The sequence below is a fragment of the Callithrix jacchus genome, chromosome 6 (genome assembly GCF_049354715.1).
Source record: "Callithrix jacchus isolate 240 chromosome 6, calJac240_pri, whole genome shotgun sequence".
Classification (NCBI taxonomy): domain Eukaryota; kingdom Metazoa; phylum Chordata; class Mammalia; order Primates; family Cebidae; genus Callithrix; species Callithrix jacchus.
In genome coordinates this window covers 29,440,322-29,464,465 of record NC_133507.1, presented here as the reverse complement: position 1 = coordinate 29,464,465, position 24,144 = coordinate 29,440,322, and positions in this window count along the sequence as shown.

Sequence of the window (24,144 nt, the reverse complement as noted above, 5' to 3'; positions counted from 1 at the left end):
CTCCAGGATCTCGGCGGAGCCTGCCGCTTAGACCCGCAGGGCCGCCCGCCCCGCAGACAATGGTGACACTGCTGCCCTGCCCTGCCGCCGCAGCCGCCGCCGCCGCCCGCGGGACTCTCAAAAAAAAAAAAAAAAAAAAAAAAACTTCTTATGGAAAAATTACTTCACTAGGACAAGTTAGAAAATCATCAATACATTCTTTAATTCACCCATATTTACTAAGCATCTGTTATATGTCAAGTTCTGTACTAGCAGCTAAGGACCAATAATAAGTCTTAGTCCCCATCAGGTAACCTACAGTTCCCAGGGGTAGGTAGAGATGTCAATAAGTCATTGCAATGGAGTATGGTAAGGGACCCAGGAGAGACACAAAGTTTTGTGGCACACAGCGGCAGAGAAAGCTTAACAGAAGAAGTAATTTTTTTTTCTTTTTTGAGATGGAGTTTTGCTTTTGTTGCCCAGGCTGGAGTGTGATAGCACAATGTTGGCTCACTGCAACCTCCGCCTCCTGGGTTCAAGCAATTCTCCTGTCTCAACCTCCTGAAATGCACCACTACGCCTAGCTAATTTTTGTATTTTTAGTAGAGATGGGGTTTATCCATGTGGGTCAGGCTGGTCTCAAACTCCCGACCTCAAGTGATCTGCCCACCACAGCCTCCCAAAGTGCTGGGAATACCAGCATGAGCTACTCACCTGGCTGGTATTTTTTTTTTCTTTTGAGACAGGGTCTCACTGTGTTGCCCAATCTGGAGTACAGTGGCACAATCACAGCTCACTGCAACTTCCACCTCACAGGTTCAAGCGATTCTCCCACCTCAGCCTCCTGAGTAGCTGGGAATACAGGTGTATGCCACCACACCTAGCTAATTTCTGTATTTTTGGTAAAGATGGGTTTTCACTATGTTGGCCAGGCTGGTCTCAAACTCCTGACCTCAAGTTATCCTCCCACCTCAGCCTCCCAAAGTGCTGGGATTACAAGTGTGAGCCACCACACCCAGTCTGAAGAGGTCATATTTCACCTGAATTATGAACAATTAATAAAACTTGCCAAATAAGGGATACATGATCATTTGAGAAAATCATCATCACCACCACCATCATCAGTACCACCACTATCACTATATAATTACCTCCTATGTGCCAGACATTCTACTAAGCCTTCTGTATGCATTCACTCATTTGATCCTCTCAATAAACCATAAGGAGGTACTGTAATTGTCCCCAACTTTTCAGATGAGGAAAATAATGAGATTTAAGTGACTTGCCCAAAGTCACCCAGAGTCAGAATATGAACCTGTGCCATATGACTCCAGAGATCATATGGCTGACAATGGAAGGAACAATGGTACAAAGAAGAGAAGGTATGCGTGGGCGTTTATGCGAAGGATTGAGGGCATTTCAGTGTGGCTGGAACATGGTATACAAATTGTGTCTACCTCAGTGGCTCTCCCAACCTCTTCTGTGTTCTCATCGTTCTCTCTACGCAGTACTATTTTAAATATATAGCTTGAGTTTTTGAACCACACCAGAGATGCAGACTTGGGCTCCAAATCAGAAAAAATGCTAGCCCGTGGTTATAACCTCTTAGAGATAGGTATTTTTTCTTTTCTTTCTCCCTGGCTCTGATTGTGGCCAAGACCTCACTTTCTATCATCCCATGGGGTATTGTCGGAGGGGGCAGTTTACTTCTGGTTCACACAGACTTGAGGTGACTGTGGAACCCCTGGTAATCCCTAGCCCTGACTTCTGTGTTCTTGCTTCCAGAATCCATCAAAACCACCCCTCAGTTTTGCAGGTTGGAGAATTCAGACGGACAAATGCCTTCACAGGAAAGGTGGCTTTGATGTTCCACTTACTTCTATGGGTTCTTGCTTTCTCTTAGACTTGAGGCTGGAATTTCTTATTATCTTGTCAGCAATTTGATGCTTTTATGAATATTAAAAGGGAATTCTCCAGCATGCTTAGTGATTTTCAGCAGGAGAATTGGGCTAAATGACAAGTTCTTCCAACTACAAGAAACGCAAAGTCCCAAGACTCATCCAACTTTCACAACAACCCTATGATGTAGATACACTTAACTTGATTTTTCTAATGAGGCAAATGTGATTCAGGGAGTTTCAATAACTTGCAAAAGGTCGCACAGTTAATAGATGATAGGGCCAAGGTTCCAATCCAAATTTCTCTGACTTTAATTTCCATATCTTTCCCAACATATTCCCAGGTTCACCACTCAGCTGTATGACCTTGAGGAAGTCACTTAAACTCTCTGTGTTTAAAGTTTCTCATTTGCAAAATGAAGGTAATAAAAAAATCAACATCAAAGAATTGTACAGATAAAATGAATTAATACATGTAAAGCATTTATAACTGTATCTTGCACATAAAAAGAACAAATGTTTGCAGTTTCTAACATTATTTTTTATTTTTGAGATGGAGTTTCCCTCTGTCCCCAGGCTGGAGTGCAGTGGCATGATCTCAGCTCACTGCAATCTCCGCCTCCCAGGTTCAAGCAATTCTCCTGCCTCAGCCTCCCAAGTAGCTGGGATTACAGGCACCTGACACCATGCCCAGCTAATTTTTTGTATTTTTAGTGGAGACAGGATTTCACTGTGTTGGCCAGGTTGGCCTCGATCTCCTGACCTCGTGACCCAACCGCCTTGGCCTCCCAAAGTGCTGGGATTACAGGCATGAACCACTGTGCCCAGCCAATTTCTAACATTATTATTATAATTTTCCAGGGAAATCAAACTTGTCTAAAAGCTGGAAGTTTATGACCTATGACCTATTTAGAGAATACTTGCTAATCTCTTACTCTGTCACACACACACACACTCTCTCTCTCTCTCTCTCTCTCTCTCTGTCTCTCTCATTCATTCGCCCTTTGTAGGCAACCTTCAGCGTGTTAGGGCTTCTACACAGAGCACATTTAGGCCTTGCCGAACTTTGTGCCGAGGCCATGGGTTTCTCCCCACTCTGGAATCCTGTTTTCCAAAGGGAGGAGTAACTTCCCTTCTGGTCTCTAGGATAAGAGAGGAGGCCTGTCTGAGTAAATATTTTGGAGTTTTCTTTCAAAAAAGAAAACTTTATCTTCCCTTTCCTGTTTTCTTCTCTTGTTTCTGTAGCCTTGCTTCTTTCAGCCTCCTGGTACACCGTGCCTACCTTCTGAAACAGGAAGTTACTCTTGTGAAGGCTCTGCCATCAGGCTCTCGCCTCCCCCAGATGACAGGAGCCCTAAAGCATTAGTTGCATCTTTTTTTTTTTTTTTTTTTTTGAGTGTCAGCTACCTCTTTAGAGACTGCCAGACCCTCTCTGAAAGATGAGAGGCCAAATCCAGTGGAGCCAGAGAGTCATTCATCAGATGAATAGGTGACTAGCCACAAATGTCCATCAATTACCTGCCATGTGCAAAGAATGCTGTGTTGGCACTGTGGAGGACGGGAAGGTTATCATGATAGTCTTGTCACAAGGTAAGGAGCACAACAGCCCATAAATAAGTTTGATTTAACAATGGAAGACTGTCACAAGGCAGTATTTAAGTACAAAGTGAATGAAACAGCTATCGATGCTGGTACAAGGGACTCAGAGGAGAAAGAGGGAAGTGTGTGTGTGTGTGTGTGTTTGTGGTCGGATGTGTGTGTGTGTTTTGTGATTGGTGTCATGGTCCCACTTGGGAGGCAAGCTGAGTGAGAACACTGTTCTTGGGATAGAGTGTGGAAAAATGGTGGGTTTTAGGGTCCAGTAATTACAAGGAAGGACTAGAGGCAATATAACTAGTTAGAGTACAAAGACTCTAGGTGTGAGTCAAGGTCACAGTAGGTATTTAATCTGAAGGGTGGTTCAAGGCAACCCAAATGAAATCAAGCAGTGTCCACCCTGACTTCATTCCTTCAAAGTGGCTGGCCTGTCCATGCACAATCTTATTGGTAAGGCTAGTCCTAGATGCACTAACACCTTTTCTTTTTCTTTTCATTTTTTTTGAGACAGAATCTCACTTTGTAGCACAGGCTACGGTGCAGTGGCACAAACATGGCTCTCTGCAACCTTGATCTCCCGGGGTCAGGTGATCCTCCTGTAGCTGGGATTACAGGCATGCACCACCATGCCCGGCTAATTTTACATTTTTAGTTGAGACGAGGTTTTGCCATGTTGCCCAGTTCAGTCTCGAATTCCTGGGCTCAAGGGATTGGCCCGGCTTGGCCTCCCAAAGTGCTGGGATTACAGGCATGAGCCACCGCATCCAGTCCATCAACACATTTTCTTTTCTTTTTTTCTATTGTACTTTGGTCTCTGGGGTACATGTGCACAACCTGCATCCTGCAGGATTGTTGCATACGTACATACATGCCATGGTGGGTTGCTGTCTCCAACCCCACGTTGCCTACATCAGGCATTTCTATCGGTGTTATCCCTCCCCATCCTCCTCACCCCCTGCTGTCCCTCCCCTCCCCTCCCCTCCATTCCCTTGCCCACCCCAGTGAGTGTTCTCTTCTCTGTGCCCAAGTTGTTCTCATTGTTCACCACCTGCCTATGAGTGAAGACATGCGGTGTTTGATTTTCTGCTCTTGTGTCAGTTTGCTGAGAATGATGGTTTCTAGATTCATCCATGTCTCTAAAAAGGACATGAACTCATTGTTCTTTATGGCTGCATAGTATTGCATAGTGTATAATGTGCCACATTTTCTTTGACCAGTCTATCATTGATGGGCATTTGGTTTCTTCATTGCCTCGTTGGTCTTCACCATTCAGTATGTTTTTGCAATGGCTTGTACTGGTTGTTCCTTTCCATGTTTAATGCTTCCTTCAGGAGCTCTCGTAAGGCAGGTCTGGTGATAATGAAATCTCTCAGCAATTGCTTGTCCATAAAAGATTTTATTTCTCCTTCACTTATGAAGCTTAGTTTTGTCGAATATGAAATTCTGGGTTGAAAGTTCTTTTTTTTTTAACTTTAGAAAGAGGCTGAATTTAATGTAGGCATCCTGGTATGCACAGAATTCTCAGTATCAGCAGAAAACCATGTCTCTCTATACCTGCCAAAAATACAGACACTTTAAAACTCAGGAAATAAAGTGGTTCATGAAACATCAGAGGTGACATCTTGGGTCATCATATAGACAAACTTACAGAAATAACATTTCAACCTAAGATTGTAGGAGTATATAAATAAAAAATAAGATTCAGTCAATGGAAGCAACACTAAATTTCTGCCCCTGCCACACATACATTTCCTGTCTTCCAGAAAACAGCATTAGAAGAAGCACAATTCATTTTATTCATTTGGGGATTCACCATATAAAATAGGATATATTGCATGAATTGCAGTAAGGGGGCACATTATTCTACAATTTTCTTTTTATTTATTTATTTATTGCATTTTAGGTTTTGGGGTACATGTGCAGAACATGCAAGATAGTTGCATAGGTACACACGTGGCAGTGTGATTTGCTGCCTTCCTCCCCTTCACCCACATCTGGCATTTCTCCCCATGCTATCCCTCCCCCCGCTGTCCCTCCCCTATTCCCCCCAATAGACCCGAGTATGTACTGCTCCCCTCCCTGTGTCCATGTGTTCTCATTGTTCATCACCCGCCTATGAGTGAGAACATGCGGTATTTCATTTTCTGTTCTTGTGTAAAGTTCTTTTCTTTAAGGATGCATCAGCACATTTTCTAATAATCATCTAAAACCCTTCACTCTTGCCCTTGAGAATAGGAAAGTGAAAGGCTTCCTAACTCAGGACTTATTAGACGATGAAAGCAGAAGAATCAGCTTCTGGTCATTCAAAATAAACTGAATGTAACCTCTCTTACTCCAGTTGCTAAATCCCAGGTTTCATAAAGCTTGTTTGTAGCATCATACTACTTCCTTGTGGATCCTTATTCCTGTAGATATAATCTTGGGCCTGGATGAAATGAAGCATAAAGAAGGAGTCAAAGACACTGATTAAGAACTAAGACCGAGAAAAAGGATCATGCTGTATGACTCCTGGGAGGCATTGCACAGATGGGCATCACATTTCTTTTTTTGAGACGGAGTCTTGCTCTGTCACCAGGCTGGAGTGCAAAATCTCGGCTCAGAGCAACCTCTGCCTCCTGGGTTCAAGTAATTCTTCCACCTCAGCCTCCTGAGTAGCTGAGAACACAGGCACATGCCACCACGCCCGGCTAATTTTTGTATTTTTAGTAGAGACAGGGTTTCACCATGTGGGCCAGGATGATCTCGAACTCCTGACCTCAAGTGATCCACCTGTCTTGGCCTCCCAAAGTGCTGGGATTACAGAGGTGAGCCACTGTGCCCAGCCTGAAATCTTTAATACTAGTAATTCCATTATTAGGTTTGATGTTTGCATATTCATTTGTGTAAAACACAAAGGTGGCTACAGATCCAGTTGAGCATTTGCGAGGTGTTTTCAAGGCACTTCTTTCTTGTATTGCTTTGAGAGAAAGGATGAGGGAATGAAAATAGCAGAATGAGCAATGGAAAAAGGAGTGAGTGGGGTTTTAACCTTGTCCCCCAAGAGGCAGCAAAGGAAAAGCAACACAAAGAGAATGAGAAATCTAGACAGTCATTGAAAGGAGAGGGAAATGCCTCAGGAAGTGCAAGAGAATGAGCAAAGGCTGAGAGGTAGGAAATAGAGACTGAGAGTCCCAAGCATGGGCACTAAAGGGACCAGGACAGTTTCAGTTGGAGATGGAAGCATTTTCCAGAAAGCCTAAAGCCCATTATTGCCTTTAGAAAGGAAAAGGACGTTGGAAGCAGAGAGCACAGTGGGGTGAGCTAGATGTGGCCCATGAGCTAGATGCCAGCTAAGGTAAAATTGTTGGAGTAAGAGCTGAGACGGGAAACATCCTCCACATGGGCAGATACATGCTGCAGAGTCTGGAAATCATCCCAAAGCAGATCCCTTTGAAAAAGCCCACAAAACAGTGCATGCAGGTACATTTCTAGCAATTGACTAGGGCTTCGTGGTTGCAGCTGCACTGAGTTGGGAGTCTCTACAGATTCAAATGGACCAAGCCTTTGACCACAAAGGAGAGGAGAATGCACATTTGTTGAGCACGGTAATGCTGTGAAGAGGGTGCTCTTACCTCATTTTGCAGGTGAGCAGAGATGGACTATACAGTGACAATACATTATTCTCCCTGTCCAAGGTCACACGCAAGAAAGTGTGAAGCTGGGATTCAAACCCCAACCTTTCTGTCCTCAAGCCTCACCACTTACGTCATGCTGGGCATCATTTCATATTCTGAAATCTCACCTTGGGCCAACTTCTTTATATACTTTCTCTGAGCTATAACAGGAACCAGCCATGCGCTTGAGTGTCAGCATGTCAGCATTTCAAAAACCTGCCACTTCCACATGACTCTAACACCTAGAGCTAAAATTGGACAGAATCTCAGGGCCCAGGCATCTCTTTCCTTTTCTGATGATTTCATACAGTGTGGGGCAGGGAGCCCTGAGTGGGTAGAGTCCCGATTAGGAAACATTTCCTTAACTGGTCCTTAGGCGTGTGCATGTATGTTTCTTTCCTTATATTCATAGACTTATTTAAGAAATACGGACCACAGAAGATGAACACATTCAATAGATTTTCCTCCTGTTATTTGGAGGAATTATGTAATATAATAATTGATTTCTATGTTTATTAAAACATTTAATTACATCTGAAAGATGTCATCTTAAATTATTTGAAAATAGAAGCATTTTTAACAAAAATGGCTGTTAGGGAAGGTAACTAAGATTCACTGTGAGCCTATTTGTGTCAGGTGCTTTAGTCTAGATGATTTCCTTTACTAGGGAAGGTATTACTATCCCCACGTCATAGAAAAGGAAGCTGAGTTTCAGAGACATTATCAAAATAGTAGCTGGTCAGAGCTGGGATTTGAACCCAAGGACACTTGAATCTTAATGAGGCAACATGTCAGGCTTTAAGAAGGAAGTCTTGGGATTAAAACAAATAAAATATTTAAGGAGCTTAGGACAATATCTGGAACATACTAAGCTTTAAATAAATGTTAAGTATTCTTACTGGTGTTATTATTATTAAAAGATAATCTGTAAGACCACCTTGAACTTTTTAAAAAAATTTTTTGAGACAGGGTCTGGCTCTGTCATCCAGGCTGAAGTGCAGTGGTGCAATCATGGTCAGTGAAGCCACAACCTCCTGGGCTCAAGTGATCCTCCCATCTCAGCCTCCTGAGTAGCTGGGACTACAGGTGCATATCATCAAGCCCAGCTAATTTTTAAAAAATGTTTTGTAGAGATGAGGTCTTGTTATGTTGCCCAGGCTGGTCTTGAACTCTTGGGCTGAAGTGATCCTGCTGCCTCTGCCTCCCAAAGTGCTAGGGTTACCAACCAAAGACCACATTTTAAAGAGAATCTCTGATGTATTAATTTTCAACCACATCTGGCAGATGAATGAATACCTGGAGATACAACGGTGATTGTTATTCTGATGGCAACACTGGCAGGTTATATTTACACAGTGATTTGGGCTTTGCAGTCTTTCCACGGTGTCCCCATTCTTCGTGGAAATGGACTGTCCTATAGGATTCCAGAAGGCTACTCACTTGTCTTTTGATAGTCAACAGCTGGAAGGAAAGATAGAGGGATGATATGAGTTCTGAGTGCTGGTGGCAGTTGTAAAAAACGCAAGCTCAGGCCTTCCTTGTCAATTAGCAGAAAACAGTCATAGGTCAGAGATAAGAGACAGAAGGGCTGAGTTTGTTGCAGGAAGCTTGCCTGGAACCCTGTCTGCTAAAGTATTCCCAAGGTTGGTGGAGAGGATCAGGGTGAGCTTCTTACTGAAGACTGTCTAAAAGATCAGAGGAACGGCTGATATTTAAGGAATATTTGTCTCCATTTTCCCTCTTGGAACTTGCTTCATGTGGGCTACTGGTTTGCTATTTCATTTTTCCCGTGTTTAGAAAAATAAGTTACATTTTGGTGACTATTTCCTTCCTCTGGCCCATGCTGTTTACCTTTTCTGCCTGAGCACCTCCTGCTTGCTCCTCAGGGCTTATGCAAGCATCTTAAGCCTCCCTGAACTGGCTGCTCCTCCTCCTCTCTCCCCTCACTCTTAGCAAAGTACCCCTCTCAAGGAGACCCCAGGCATGCTTCTCTACCTATATCATAGCCCGTATTACTATGAAGTGATCTCTCTTTCTGCATTGAAAATATTTGGCATGTGTCTGAATCTTCACTTAGAGAGAAACACCTGGGCCTTACAGCCTTCATCAGCAGAGCAACTGGTATGCAGTAAGTGCTTAGGAAAGAGGAGTCCAATGGAAGTACCTCCAAGAGAGAGTGGACCCAACTCTCAGGCCACCATGCAGGTGACAGTCAGAATCACATGTCTAAAAACAACCTATGTTCAGTATTATTTAGTTATTTTTCTTAGTGTTCTCAAATTGCCAAATCCTCTTTTGAGGGATAAAAAGCTGGAAAGGTGAATCTGAAAATCTAGGTATAAATATAGATGACAAAATGACCACGGATGACGAGGATGAAAGTGTGGGTGATGGGTCTTCTCTTTCCCAGAGATAGACTTCCTTGGGACTGCCTAATGTTGTCTCTATTCATTTAATGTCCCTCTAGGTCAACAGCCAGAAATGGAGACACATGCTGGCTTCCATAGCAGCAGGCTGCATCTAGCAGGTCTTTTTCTAGTTCTAAGCTGGGATCCAAGCCTGTTGTGGGCTACAGTCTGCAGGATTTGAACTTCCCTGGCACGTGGATAAAACATTATGATCCAACTGGTAGCTGGAATTCCGTGTTTATGCGGAAGAACATCTGTAGATTTTTGTCTCCAGCATAACCCGGTTACAGCCAGACTTGGTATTTAAAGAATGAAGCAAAGCAACCACAGAAAGAGATAAAATGGCAAGAACTCTCTGCCTGGACTTTCTGTAGTTGTTTCAAATATGAATAGACAGGAAAAGAAAATAGGAAGATAGAGGGTGGGGGTGGGGACAGAGATATGAGCATTAAGCTACCAGAGCTGGCATATGACCAGCCCTGTGTCAGCTTTGGAGTGGAGGGGACATAAACTATTTAGATCCAGAGAGATGTGGGCTCCTGGCTCTGGCATATGCATGATGACGCTGGCACAAGGTTATTCATTGCAACATTGTTTATAGTAGCAAAAGACAGGAAACAACCCTATGTCCACCAATGGAAGAATGTGCGATTAAATTATGGTATGTCTATACAATGGAATACTGTGCAGCTGCAAAATGAAAAGAATGAGGAAGCTGTTTATGTGCTGGTATGAAAAGACCTCAAAATATTTTGTTGATCTCAAGCTCTTTATGTGCTGAAAGAAAAAATAAGCAAGGCATGGAACAGTATGCAGAGTATGCCATGTTTTGTGTAAAAATGGAGAAAAAATAAGACTTTGTACTCTATTAACTGGAATATGCATAAGAAATGCTAAAAGTATACAAGGAACCAATGGTGGTTACCTGTGTTTGTGGCAAGGAGACAGGTGGGGGAAACTGGGGGTCAGTGGGACAGGAGACTTTGTATTGTGTTGTCTCACTCTGTTGCCCAGGCTGGAAAGCAGTGGTGCAATCTTGGCTCACTGCAACCTCCAGGGTTCAAGTGATTCTCCTGCCTCAGGCTCCCAAGTAGCTGGGATTATAGGTGTATACCACCATGCCCAGCTAATTTTCGTATTTTTAATAGAGACAGGATTTCACCATGTTGGCCATGCTGGTCTTGAACTCCTGACCTCAGGTGATCCACCCTCCTTGGCTTCCTAAAGCTGGGATTACAGGCATGAGCCACCACACCTGGCCCCCTTTCTACAGTTTTCATTTTTGAATCATATGACTATATTACCTACTTACAAACCAAATCAAATGAACACGTATCGTAGCTCTATCACTTTGTTACCAAGCTGACCCTGGCAAGTTACTTAACATCTTCCAGTCCCACTTTCCACATTAGGAAAATGGGGATATTTATATTTGCCCCACTGGGCTGTGAGGTCACTGAACAATGGAACATAGAAAGTACTAAACACCGAGCGAGCTGGGGCGGGGAATAGGTGCTCCCAAACGGCGGGTCATACCCCTTCCCTACAGCAATGCCAGCCTCTCTCAGGCATGGGCCTGATTGTGATGCGTTGGCTCACATTTCTCAAGAAGCACTTCAGGAGCCACTTTCTCCTGCTTGCCTTGTTATCAATCTGTCTGAGTCCTCACCCAGTTAAAAATGTCCAGTGACCTTAAGAGTTCAGGTACCTCTGAACCCTCCTCTTCTAGGTGGGGCAGCCTCCAGAAACTTCTGCTTCATTTTTCTGTTTGGCTGATTTCTCTCCACTCGGCTCCCCTTGCAGAGTCAAACCACTCACTGTCCCGGGGAGCAGTCCTGCCTCAGGTACCTCACTGTGACAAAAGCTGCTTCACTGAACACTGAATATTTGGACAGCATTTGAGTCCATTTTGTCTCCGTCTCGCTCAGTCGCACTCTCTCTGAATCAGTTCTCTGGGCTTCAGAATCCTAGTCAAGTAAGAGGACAGTTGTCTCTTCTCAGAGAACCAAAACTTTCTGCCCCAGCCAGTCCCCCATAGGAGGCCACCTGGCACATCCAGCCCTCCCTTGGTGACTTAGGGGCCCTGGGGTGCTCTAACTTCCAGGCTTGCCTGTGATTTCCTGCAGGGCTGTGCAGAGAGCCCAGTGGGGCAGGAGGATGAGAGGAAAGAACAGGGTGTTCCGGGCTGATGAAAGCCAGCTGCAGATTTGCTCAGGCCATTTTTCTTCTTCCACAATGAAACCAAGTGCAGCCTCTAGCGGCTGCTTCTCGACATGGTCCCCAGAGTCAGACTAGTGGGACTTGTGGGGCTTGTTCACCGTTGGCTGAGGCACTGCTCCTGAGCCCTGAGCAGGAGGCAGCAGGACTTTATGACGTTGTTCTCTGAAAACCTTCACCAGGCAGAGTTATGTTCCGCCATGCAGGTGAGTGTGTGAGTCAGACTGAACCTGTACGCAACGCAGCTCAGGTCCAGGGTTCATGACCAGGCCGAGATCTGCAGCGAGCCCAGCTTCCTAACCCAGAAGTGCACACAGAACAGCTGCTCCTTCCTGCAGCTGAGCCCTCGCCCTACCCTCCTCTTCCTCAGGTCTGTTCCCCTTCCCACCTCCATTGTCGAGGGCTGCCTGCCGCGATGGCAGGGGTTTGCAGCTGTGAGTGGCTGCTTTCCTGAAGTTCTTCGCACAGATCCCAAGACTTGATATTTGTTGAATAAACAAAATCAAGCCAATTTGCTTACGTTGAAAGCAGACCTGACATTGAAACTGACCCAGTTGCCTTAACCTATTTTCTAGGTTATTTCAAAACTTATAACATCAACTCTTCTTACAAATGTTGGTATTGTGGAGTGCTATGTTGGAAATACTAATCAAATAGATCTCTCTTATTTCATGGAAGACTGGTATAAATTCTCTGTTCCCTAATGAAAACAAGCAAGCCCCCAAACAAAAACACCAAGCTCTTATGATCCCATCGGGTACATGAAATTATTTCAGGGACTATATGCACAGCATTTCCTCTAACCCAAAGTCAGTTCCTTTAGGTCACTCAAAAGCCTGTAGCACAGCATTTACTTTCATTCACATACTCCTTCCAATTTCTGTTTTCTGTATTACCAGCTACCATCCACAGAGAGCCATAAACCCCCTGGAGGAGTCTATGTGACCCCACGTGATTAACTTTGCATCTGTTTTGCAGCTGTTCACTTTGCAGTTTTATTTTGCCTTTTGGAAACCTTAGAGCAGTGCTTCTCAAATGTTAAATGTGCATGCAACAAATCACGTGGGCATCTTATTAAAAATGCAGATTTTTGAGTCAAGGGTCTGGAAAGGGCTGAGATTGTATAGTTCTAAGGAGATGCCAGGTGTTGCCAATTCTGCTGCACTGGACACCACACTTAGAGTGGCAAGGTCACTAAATAATCAGAGCCAAAGGATTGTGAGAATACCCTGACATTAGGGAGAAGGAGGCTCACTGTAAAGACGATGGTAGGAGGAGTTTTCCTTGGTGATTCTGGTCTTCTCCTCCCTTCATCCTTTCACTTTCCCTTTCCTTGTAAATATCCCCACTGTGGTCTTTCTTTGATTAAGGAGAAACTATGTGAGCAGAGCCACAGGCCACATTGGGTAGCATCCATGCTACTTCAGGTCTTCTGGGCTTGAAGAAAACAAAAAAGTTCTGCAGCCAGTGGTAACTGAAATGAGTGAGACTTCTGCAGTCTGTGTGTGCGCAACCAGAAACAGACCCAAAGCCATGGTTTCACTTCCCTAACTTTATTTTACTAACGTGATAGAGAGGCAGCGAACATCTGTAAGGAACCATGATCTGCTTCTTCCTTTACATGTGCTATAATGTAAAACAATTTCTCAACCGTGGTGCTGCTGACATCTTGGGCTGTCTAACAGTTTGCTGAGGGGGAGGCCGAGTGTCCTGTGCATTGCAGGCTGTTTAGCAGCATCCCTGGACTCTACCCAGAGGATGCTAGCAGCACTCCCAAGCTGTGACAACCCAAAATATCTTCAGACATTGCCAGATGTCAACTTAAGGGGAAAAATTGCCCCCTGGTTGAGAACCATTGGTGCAGGATAGGATAAGGTATAATTGGTCAGTTCTACAGAAGGTCTGCCTTCTCCAGCATTACCTATCTGCCTTTTCAAATTCCATTTTTTTTCCACTTTCTTAGTGAAATGTTTCTTTTTTTTGTTTTGTTTTGAGACAGATGTCTCGCTCTGTCACCCAGGCTAGAGTGCAGCACAGTCTTCTTGGCTCACTGCAACTTCTACTCCCCTGAGTTTAAGAGATTCTCCTGCCTCAATTTCCCAAGGAACTGGGATTAAAGGCATGCACCACCACTCCTGGCTAATTTTTGTATTTTTAGTAGAGACGGGGCTTCACCATTTTTGTCCAGGCTGGTCTCAAACTTCTGACCTCAGGTGATCCATCCGCCTCCGCCTCCCAAAGCATTGGGATTACAGGCGTGAGCCACCACACCTGGCCCTTGGTGAAATGTTTCTCATTGAGACAACACCAAGTGTAATTTCCAGATAAGTGAAGCTAAGACTGTGGGTTTGTGTTCTGTGCCTCTTCTAACTAATTCATTCTGGCTTCTAGGGAAAAGATCTGAGGATGTTCATATGCAGCAGGAAAGAACATTGCCTATCATGGTTCTGGGTGTGGGGTGGAGGTGCCATCATGCTTGCTGTGGATTTGTCTTTTTTTTTTTTTTTTTTTGAGACAGTGTTTAATTCGTGTTGCCCAGGCTGGAGTGCAATGGCGTGATCTCGGCTCACTGCAACCTCCACCTCCCGGGTTCAAGGGATTCCCCTGCCTAGGCCTCCCAAGTAGCTGGGATTACAGGTATGTGCCACCATGCCCAGCTAATTTTGTATTTTTAGTAGAGACGAGGTTTCTCCATGTTGGTCAGGCTGGTCTGGAACTCCTGACCTCAGGTGATCCACTCTCCTTGGCCTCCCAAAGTGCTAGGATCACAGGCGTGAGCCACTGCACCTGACTGGATTTGTCTTTTTAAAAACCGAATTGACATCTTTCCTTGCACCCCAACATTCAGTTTGCTCTCAGTGGGGCAGTAGCTGTGGTCTAATGGAAAGTGTGTTGGCCTCGGGCCTAAAGATTTGGGTTGCAATCTCACCTATGCCACTTACTATGACCTTGAATGAGTGGGTCATTGACTCCCCTTCCTGAGCTTGGACTTCAGTCTATTCATTCCCAGCTCATAAGGTGTGCATGAGGATTAGAGGAGATGACAGATGAAAGCATCCACTTAGCACTTGGCTTATGGGGAGTGCTCAATCATTTATATGCGTTTATACAACCCTTATTGATGTATCCATCCAATAAGTAGGTGACACAAGTTTTGAGGCAGGGACTATCACTCTATACTGAATACTTAGAAAATTTCAGAAGATGAAAATAGGGCCCTAACAGGGCTTGTTCAGAAAGAGAAAGGAAGCATCCTTTCCGCTAGGCCAAACATCCTCTCCAAGTGAAGGTATATTTAGAAGCCTTCAAACTGGCTTCTTGCACTAAGGAAAGAAATATTGGCATTTGCAGAGATGACTCCTTAGGGAAGCTCTAAAAAGTTTTCAAAGTGTGGTTCCTTGACCTGCAGCATCAGCATCATGTGAGAACTTGTCAGGAATAAGATGTCCAAGGCCAGCCCCTAAAACTCAATCCATCTGTAGGTAAGATACTCAGGCCTTTGCTCATAGGCTTGGTTCTTACAAACTTTAGATGCTTTTAATCCATAGCAGAGAAGAAACAGCAAATGAGAAGTGAATGAAGCTATTAGAAGGTGGACCAATAAAGGCAGAGATAAGATGGCAATTGATGTAGAATATCCAAATACTAAGCCCAGACTTGGGCTCTTTTAATGTAGGGTAAACAGCAGCATACTTCCTCAATATCCTATGGTCATTACTTAACATTCTAAAGGGAGAGTTCTGTACTGCTGACCTAGAATCATCAAGAAAAACTTAACCCATGCTTTTGTGTTCTGTTTAAAATGGTAGAATGGTATAGATTTCAGAAATACTTTTTTTTTAAATAAAAAATATACTTCAAATGACATTTGATTGCTTTAAGGAGTTAGCTTTACTTATTTGGGAATTTCACTTTGTGGCATGCTTCCTTCCCCAAGAAACTGATCAATGAGGCATCACTGTAACTTGTTGAGGTCAAGAGCCATTCCCCATGCTTTTACCCACTCCTGTTGAGCACACGGTAAGAACTCAACAAATACGTGTTGGCTGATTAAGCTTCCCTGTAGGCACTGGGAAAAAAATGGGGTAAACTCGATTGTTTTGTTGTTATCATGCTGTTGCCACCATGCCCCATTACTGCTTTTGTCTTCAAAGCCCAATGTTTCCTGCTGATTTCTGTACTGTTTGCTTGTTTTCTTCTTTGTGGAAAATGAAATCTATGCATGAAGAGTGACCTTGCTGAGAACATTTGTCTTCTTTTTATATTGTCTCTCCATGACCTGCTGGCACCTTTCAGGTACTAATCATAATTACAGCTTTTCAAGAGTTCAGTGAATTTCATCATTTCTTGTCACCAGCTATGAAAATCATTGTTTGTTTCAAGGATTGGCTATTTGTTGAGATGTCTTATTAGGGAAGCCCTAACGAGTTCTCAAAGCATGGTCCCTGGACCAGCAGCACTAGAATCACCTGGGAGCTTGTCAGTAATAGCCCCACTTAGACCTACTCAGACCTACTGAATTAGAAACACAAGAAATGGGGCCCAGCAATCTTAGTTAATGAGCCTTCCAGGTGATTCTGATGCCTGGTCAGGTTTGAGGTTGCTGTTCTGGAGCACCATCCTTTATCTCGCCCCTTACTGTACCTGAGGAAGTGGGGTAGGGTAGTGAGGAGACAAGTTGTCCTCAGTTCAGAATATTTGGAATTTAAATCTACAGAGATAGCTTAGTAGAAACAGCAAAGGCTGAGATAAATCTCGGCTTAAATTCTGGCTCTGCCATTTATTACCTCCATGTCTTTGAGCGTAGTGTTAATACACCCTAAATGTTATTAACCATTTTGTGACTCAGTGTCCTTAATGCTTTGCAGAAGCTAAATGTTAGGTCTCTTGCCCTTACATTGCTTAGGCACTAGAGGTGTTTCCACTTGGAAAAATGTCTCTTCCTATGAAAAACCACAGTTAGTGCCCAGAACCAAATGTATCTGAAATACTAACTTGGCATTATACTTTAGGTATATCATGGGTTAAAAACACACTTAACAGGCTTTTGTGTTCTGACTTTATTATCCATTTATTTCATCATTTAGTCATGCCTTTAAAAAAAGCACAATACAATTTCCCTATGGGGAGATATATTCCAAGTTCCAAAAATGTAATTTACACATAACTTGCGTGACATGCTCTGTTCATTGGATGTCTCTATGCATCCATTATATCTTTAATGTAATCCAGATAGTCAAACTGAAGGAGCAGGGATTTGGAGGCTCCACAAAATGAGTATCTTTCCTCAATACTAGTAAATAGTCTTTGAAACTAAGTAAAACTCAAAAGCTGTGACTTGTTTTCAGTACTGACTATGTCTAGCTGAAATTGAAGAATAAGACATTAGGGGCAAAGCTGGGCTGACTGAGGCATAGAAGAAAATGGAAACTCAGAGTTTGAGCACCTGTTTGGCCATGAAGCCACATCCATTGTCTGCAGGGTAAGTTTTCACTGAGCCTCCTAGCACCTTAGTCACCAATCATAAGGTGACTTCGGTGCTGTAATTCAAGGGCAAAAGCTCTAGATTTTTGAAATGGACCACCATATTTTTTTTTTCTAAGAGGAAATGCACAAATTGTGAGAAGGGACACCTCAGCTTTTCTTCTAGATCTATAAGTTTTCTCCTCTTTAAAACTGGCCTGAGCCAGGCATGGTAGCATGCCCCTGTGGGCCCAGCTGGTCAGGAGGCTGAGGCGGGAGGATGGCTTGAGCCTAGGAGTTTCAGGCTGCAGTGAGCTATGGTCACACTGCTGCACTCCAGCTTGGGTGACAGAAGAAGATGCTGTCTCTAACAACAACGAAAAAAAATTGGTTTGTGAGAAGTTAAATGAGGACTGCTAATTTGTGTGAAGTAGTGTGGTATAGTAGGTAGTGTGTGCATGAGGGGCAGAAGATCTGAGTAACCCTGACCTTATTTTTTGCATATAATCTGATCTTATTTATTTTTGAGATGGAGTCTCACTCGGTTGCCCAGGCTGGAGTGCAGTGGTGTGATCTCGGCTCACTGCAACCTCTACCTTCCAGGTTCAAGCAATTCTTCTGTGTCAGCCCCAAGAGTAGCTGGGACTACAGGTGCATGCCACCATGCCCAGCTAATGTTTGCATTTCTAACAGAGATGGGGTTTCACCATGTGGGCTAGGCTGGTCTCAAACTCCTGACCTCAGGTGATTCACCCACCTTGGCCTCCCAAAGCGCTGGGATTACAGGTGCGAGCCACCGTGCCTGGTATAATCTGATCTTTGACAAGTTATGGAACCTCTTTCAGCATAAGTTTTCACATCTGTAAAGGAGTAATAATAATACTGATGATACTCACCTTTCCTAATTCCCAGGGCTATTGTTGTAAGGAACAAATGAGATGATGTATATAAACATCTTAACTAGTCTATGCAGGCATGGAATTTAGAAAACAAACCTAGAAAGTCATCAAGTGGAGCTTTTTTGACCACAGAGGGCTCCTTTGATAGCAGAATGAATAGGAAGTAACCACAGATGGAACAGACTTGCATAATGAGAGAGATTTTTCCAGCCAACATGTAACCCTTTTTCCTGCTTACAGCCAATGACTCTCGATAGCTGGAGAAGGTGTTCACATGTTTCTCACAGGCATTTTTAGGGGAGTTTCTGCAGAGGGCCTTTGTGTGGAACTTCTCAACAGTTAGTGGGAATAAATGAGGGCAGCAGAAATACAGTTGAAGAGGCTGAACTTGTCTTGTTCCTCCAGCCAGAATGTTGGTACCAAGGCTATTACCAAGGCAGGAGGATAGAAGGCTTACTTTTTTTTTTAAGAAATTGACCAGATCAAGGAAAAAATGCCTAAGTAGATGGCCAAGAAGTACTAGTTATCTGAGAAAGTCTCTAACCTGACAGGTTGGGATGAAACAAGCAAAAAATCCACAACAGCTTAGAGAATACATAGGTAAGACATGGAGAAAAGAAAGTAATAGAAAATAACCTATTATTAAAACCTCCAGAAAGAAAGGAGAAAAAGGAGAGGATACTCCATGTATCAAAACAAAACAAAACAAAACAAAAAACCAAGATGCTATCTATAAAAAAAAATATATTTTGGAGGACAAAAATGTGCTTCTGGAAATTAAAAACATGATACTAGAAATTAGAAACTCAGTAAAAGAAAAGGAAATCACCTAGAAAGTAGAATAAAACATACAGAAATAGAAACTAAGCTAAAAATGCAAGAAGGTTAAAGGATCAGGAGATCTACTATCTGAATAATGTGAGTTTCTAAAGTGAAAGAGCAGAGAACACAAAGGGGAGGAAATCATCAAAGAAATAGTTTAATAAAATTTCTTTGCATTAAAAGACATGAGTTGTCAGATTGGAAGGTTCTACTGAATTTACAACAAAATGAGTAAAGACAGATTTACAGCAAGGCACATGTTGTGAAGTTTCAGAACATTGGGAACGAATAAGTTTCTACAAATTTCCAAAGAAAAAATAATGATAAATATAAAGGATTGGTAACAAAAGTGGCTTTGAACTTTTTAATCCCAATCCTGAAGACAAGAAAATAATAGAGCAGTGCCTTTAAAATTCAGTGGCATGAGCCTGTAGTCCCAGCTACTTGGGAAGCTGAGGTGGGAGAGTCGCTTGAGCCCAGGAAGTTGAGGCTGCAAGTGAGCTGAGATTGCGCCACTGCACTCCAGCCTGGACAACTAAGTGAGATCCTGTCTGAAATAAAAGTGTACATACACATTTTATACATTTGTCTCTATTATATATATGGTAATACAGTTTTTAAAAATTATTTTTAATTTTTGTGGACATTTAATAGTTGTGTGTATTTACGGGGATACATGTGATATTTTGATAAAGCATGTAATGTGTAATGATCAAATCAGGGTAATTGGGATATTCATCACTTCAAACATTTATCATTTCTTTGTGTTAGGAACATTCCAAGTCTATTGCTTCACTGATTTGGAAATACGGAATAATTATTGTTAATTATAGTTGCCCTATTGTGTTGCCAAACACTGCATCTCATTTTTTCTACCTAACTGTATTTTTGTGCCCATTGATCAACTCCCCTTTGTCCCTGACCCCACTACCCTTCCCAGCCTCTGGTAACCCTCCTTTTACTCTCTATCTCCAAGAGTTCCACTTTTTCTGCTCCCACATCTGAGTGATAACATGCCATATTTGTCTTTTTGTGCCTGGCTTATCTCACTTAACATAATGTCCTCTAGTTCCATCCATGTTGTTGCAAATGACAGGCTCTCTTTCTTTTTTCATGGCCAAGTAATATTCCATTATGTATATGTATCATATTTTTTAATCCATTCATTTATTGGTGAACATTTAGGTTGATTCTCTACCTTGACTACTGTGAATAGTGCTGCAATAAACATGAGTGCACCTAAGAGCACACAAGAGCGTAGCCATCTCTTCAATATATTGATTTCCTTTCTTTTGGTTACATACCCAACAGTGGGATTGCTGGATTATATGATAATTCTATTTTTAGTTTTTTTTTTGTGAAATCTTCATACTGTTCTCCATCTTGGCTGTATTAATTTGTATTCTCACCATCAGTGTATGAGGGTTCCCCTTTCTCCACATCCTTGCCAACATTTGTTACTGCCTGTCTTTTGGATAAGAGCTATTTTAACTAGGGTGAGATGATATCTCATCGTAGTTTTGATACACATTTCTGTTATGAGTAATGAGATTGAGGATTTTTTCATATAACTGTTGATCTTTTGTATGTCTTTTTTTTTTCCTTTTCTTTTTTTGAGACAGGGTCTTGCTGTCTCCTGTTGCCTAGGCTAGAGTGCAATGGCGCGATCTTGGCTCACTGCAAACTTCACCTCCCAAGTTCAAGCAATTCTCCTGCATCAGTCTCCTGAGTAGCTGGGATTACAGGCATATGCCACCACACCCAGCTAGTTTTTGTATTTTTAGTAGAGATGGGGGTTTTGCCATATTGGCCGGGCTGGTTTTAAACCTCTGACCTCAAGTGATCTGCCCCTCCTGACCTCCTAAAGTACTAGGATTACAGGCGTGAGCCACCATGAGCGGCCTTTTTTGTATGACTTATTTTGAGAGATGTCTATTCAGATCTTTTGCCCATTTTTAAACTGGATTTTTTTTCTATAGAGTTGTTTGAGCTCCTTATATATTATGGTTATTAATCCCTTGTCAGATGGGTAGTTTGCAGATTTTTTCTCTGCTCTGTGAGTTTTCTCTTCACTTTGTTGATTTTTTCTTTTGCTGCACAGAAACTTTTTAGCTTGAGACATTCCCAGTTGTCCACTCTTCTGCCCAGAGCAATGTCCTGGAACATTTCCCCAATGTTTTCTTTTAGTAGTTTTACAACTTCAGGTCTTAGATGTAAATCTTTAATCCATTTTGATTTGATTTTTATATATGGTGAGAGATAGGGGTCTAGTTTCAATCTTCTGCATATGGATATCTAGTCATAATAGTTTTGAAATACAAATGGACCCAAAGTTATGCAGCAGATATGGGATTCCTGGAGTGGATGCTTGAGTTACGTTGAGCCACAAGCCCCAAGGCTTAAGGTAGAATTATTTTGGTTCTGATAGAGGGGAGAAACTCCCCATTACCTAGTATTAAATTCTCCCAGGAAGCTATTTTCTGACTTGCAGTGGCCTGTTTTGCAAGGATGGAGTCATGGAAAACATCAAGAAAGATGTGGTTAGTTCTTTATCAACTGCTGAACTGCTGTAATGTTCTCTGCCTTGATTCAGGTATTACTGGGGTGGGAGGGAAGCCCCTAATTATAGTCAGTTACTGACTCACAACCATAATTTGCTCATGGTTATTTCCTCTGCGAAGAAAATATGTGGTATTTTTGCCTAATGCGTGTGTGTGTGTGTGTGTGTGTGTGTGTTATCTCTCCACAACATCTTTACGTGACCTTTAGCTGTAAGGTTGGGCCTTCCTAGGAGCTCTTAGGCTCCAGCTGTGCACACCGCTGCTGGATTGCTTTCACAGACACACCCAGAATGTGGGTGTGGCTTTGAAATACCCAGTTCTCTGGGGTGTCATTTCACACTACCTGCTGTGGTCAGTAGTAACTGAACAAGATCTGGAAGCACACCTGCTCCTAGGAACTAGTCAGGACTCCCTAGGTTACAAGCAGCAGAAACCCAATGCACAGATTTAAATGCAAAAAAAGACTTACTGGCATACTGAACTGCATAGCGTTGGAGGAGATTCAGGTACAGCTGGATCCAGGTGCCCTCACAGGATCATTGGAAGCTATTTCTATTTGCTTTCTTCTGTATGGGCTTCTTTTCAGGTGCACACTCCCCCTTCTGGTGGCCTGGGGCAGTTATAAGCTTGTATTAATATTTTACTTGCTAGGCTGGGTGCCGTGGCTCATGCCTGTAATCCGAGCACTTTGGGAGGCTGAGGTGGGTGGATCAACTGAGGCAGGAGTTTGAGACCAGCCTGACCAATATGGTGAAACCCCATCACTACTAAAAATACAAAATTTAACTGGGCGTGGTGGCAGGCACCTGTAGTCCTAGCTACTCAGGATACTGAGACAGAAGAATTGCTTGAACCTGGGAGGTGGAGGTTGCAGTGAACCGAGGTCATGCCACTGAACTCCAGCCTCGGTAACAGAGCAAGACTGGTCTCAAAAAAAGAAAAAAATTTTACTTGCTTATTAACTCCAGTATTTTTTATATGCTGAGTTCATTCTGAACTCTCTCTTTCTCAATAATTCCAGCAAAGTTTCGAAGACTTTTAATGGTCCAGCCAGGGCTATGTAACCATCTCTGAAGCAATCACATTGTCTAGGGTGATAGAGTGGTCTCACCAAGAGGACACACATGCCCACCCCATTTCTGAGGGAAGGGGCTTAGGAGCACATGACATCGATTGAGAAAAGAAAGGTAGCTTTTGTTATAACAACTATTTGTACATACAGACTTCTCTGGAGTTAATTTTGGATAATTAATTTCTGAATACAGCGATGTCTGAAATGATAGATTGTAAATCTGATTTGTGAACATTGTCTTCCTACCTAACCATATTTTATGAATTCACACACTTAATGAAAACATGCTTTAATATAATAGAAGTTTTCAAATCAAATGAGTAAGAAAGGTTTTGTGCTGGGCATGGTGGCTCACACCTGTAATCACAGAATTTTGGGAGGCCGAGGCAGGCAGATCACTTGACGTCAGGAGTTTGTCACCAGTCTGAACAACATGGTGAAACCTGGTCTCTATGAAAAATACAAAAATTAACTGGGTGTTGTGGCTCAAGCCTATAATCTCAGCTACCTGGGAGGCTAAGGCAGAAGAATCACTTAAACTGGGAGACAGAGGTTGCACTTAGCCGAGATCCTGCCACTACACTCCAGCCTGGGCAACAGAGTCAGACTCCATCTCAAATATATATATATTTTTTAATAAAGCAATTGGGCAGCAACAGAGCCCTTATGTCTTTATAGTGAATGGTAGAAAAAGTCAACCGAAGAAATCTGCTGCTTCTGACATATTTTAGAGCATAATGTATTCTGACTTGGGGCCTTGAGTTCAATTTGATTCATTGAAAGCTCAGGAAACATTTTGGTTTGGTTCAAAGGCTTACCCATTTAGTTTTCTTACTGAAGGGATTTCTAGACAGTACCTGGAAAAAAAAAGTGTTGCTAGATTGAAGGAGTTTGCTCCAAAGCTTCTCTGTTATTAAGAAATACATTTCTGACTTCATATTTTCACTTCTCTGAGGGGGCATTTTGGAGATGCATTGCTTGATTTTAACAGCAATGTTAAAGGCTCTGTTTCTCTGACTGTGACTTTTTCAGAGAGCTAGTCACTCAGTGCCTTTCTATGGTTCCATTTCCTCATCTATGAAAACCTACATAGGATAACCTACAGAAACTACTTAGGACAGTGCCTGGCCCACAGTAAGCCCTTTATGAGTGTTTACTGCTATTATTGTTATTTCATGAGCTTTCAAAGCACACAGCCACAGGCCCGTTTTACTTCTGTTTGAGATGAAGCTTGGAGGGCAGAGGGCAGATGCCTAAAGCTAAGCAGCTCATTAAAAGTAGAATAGAAATAGATGAGAGGAAACCAAAGTACTTTTCTCTTTAGATAGTTATCAAACCAGGCTTCACTGCAGACTATGGGCTTGCGTATGGCCAGAGATCAAAGGCTCTCTTCTGTGCAGTGACATTTCTGAGCACAGGGCTGAGTTATAAAACCCTTGAATGGAAGGTTTTGGCACTTGGAACATGGCTTGAACTAGAAGGGCAGGGTTTTTATAGAGGCGATTCATGGAACTGCTTATGCTGGTGAAGAACCCAGACTCTTATGACTCATTTGTCTATTCATTGCTTTGGACCA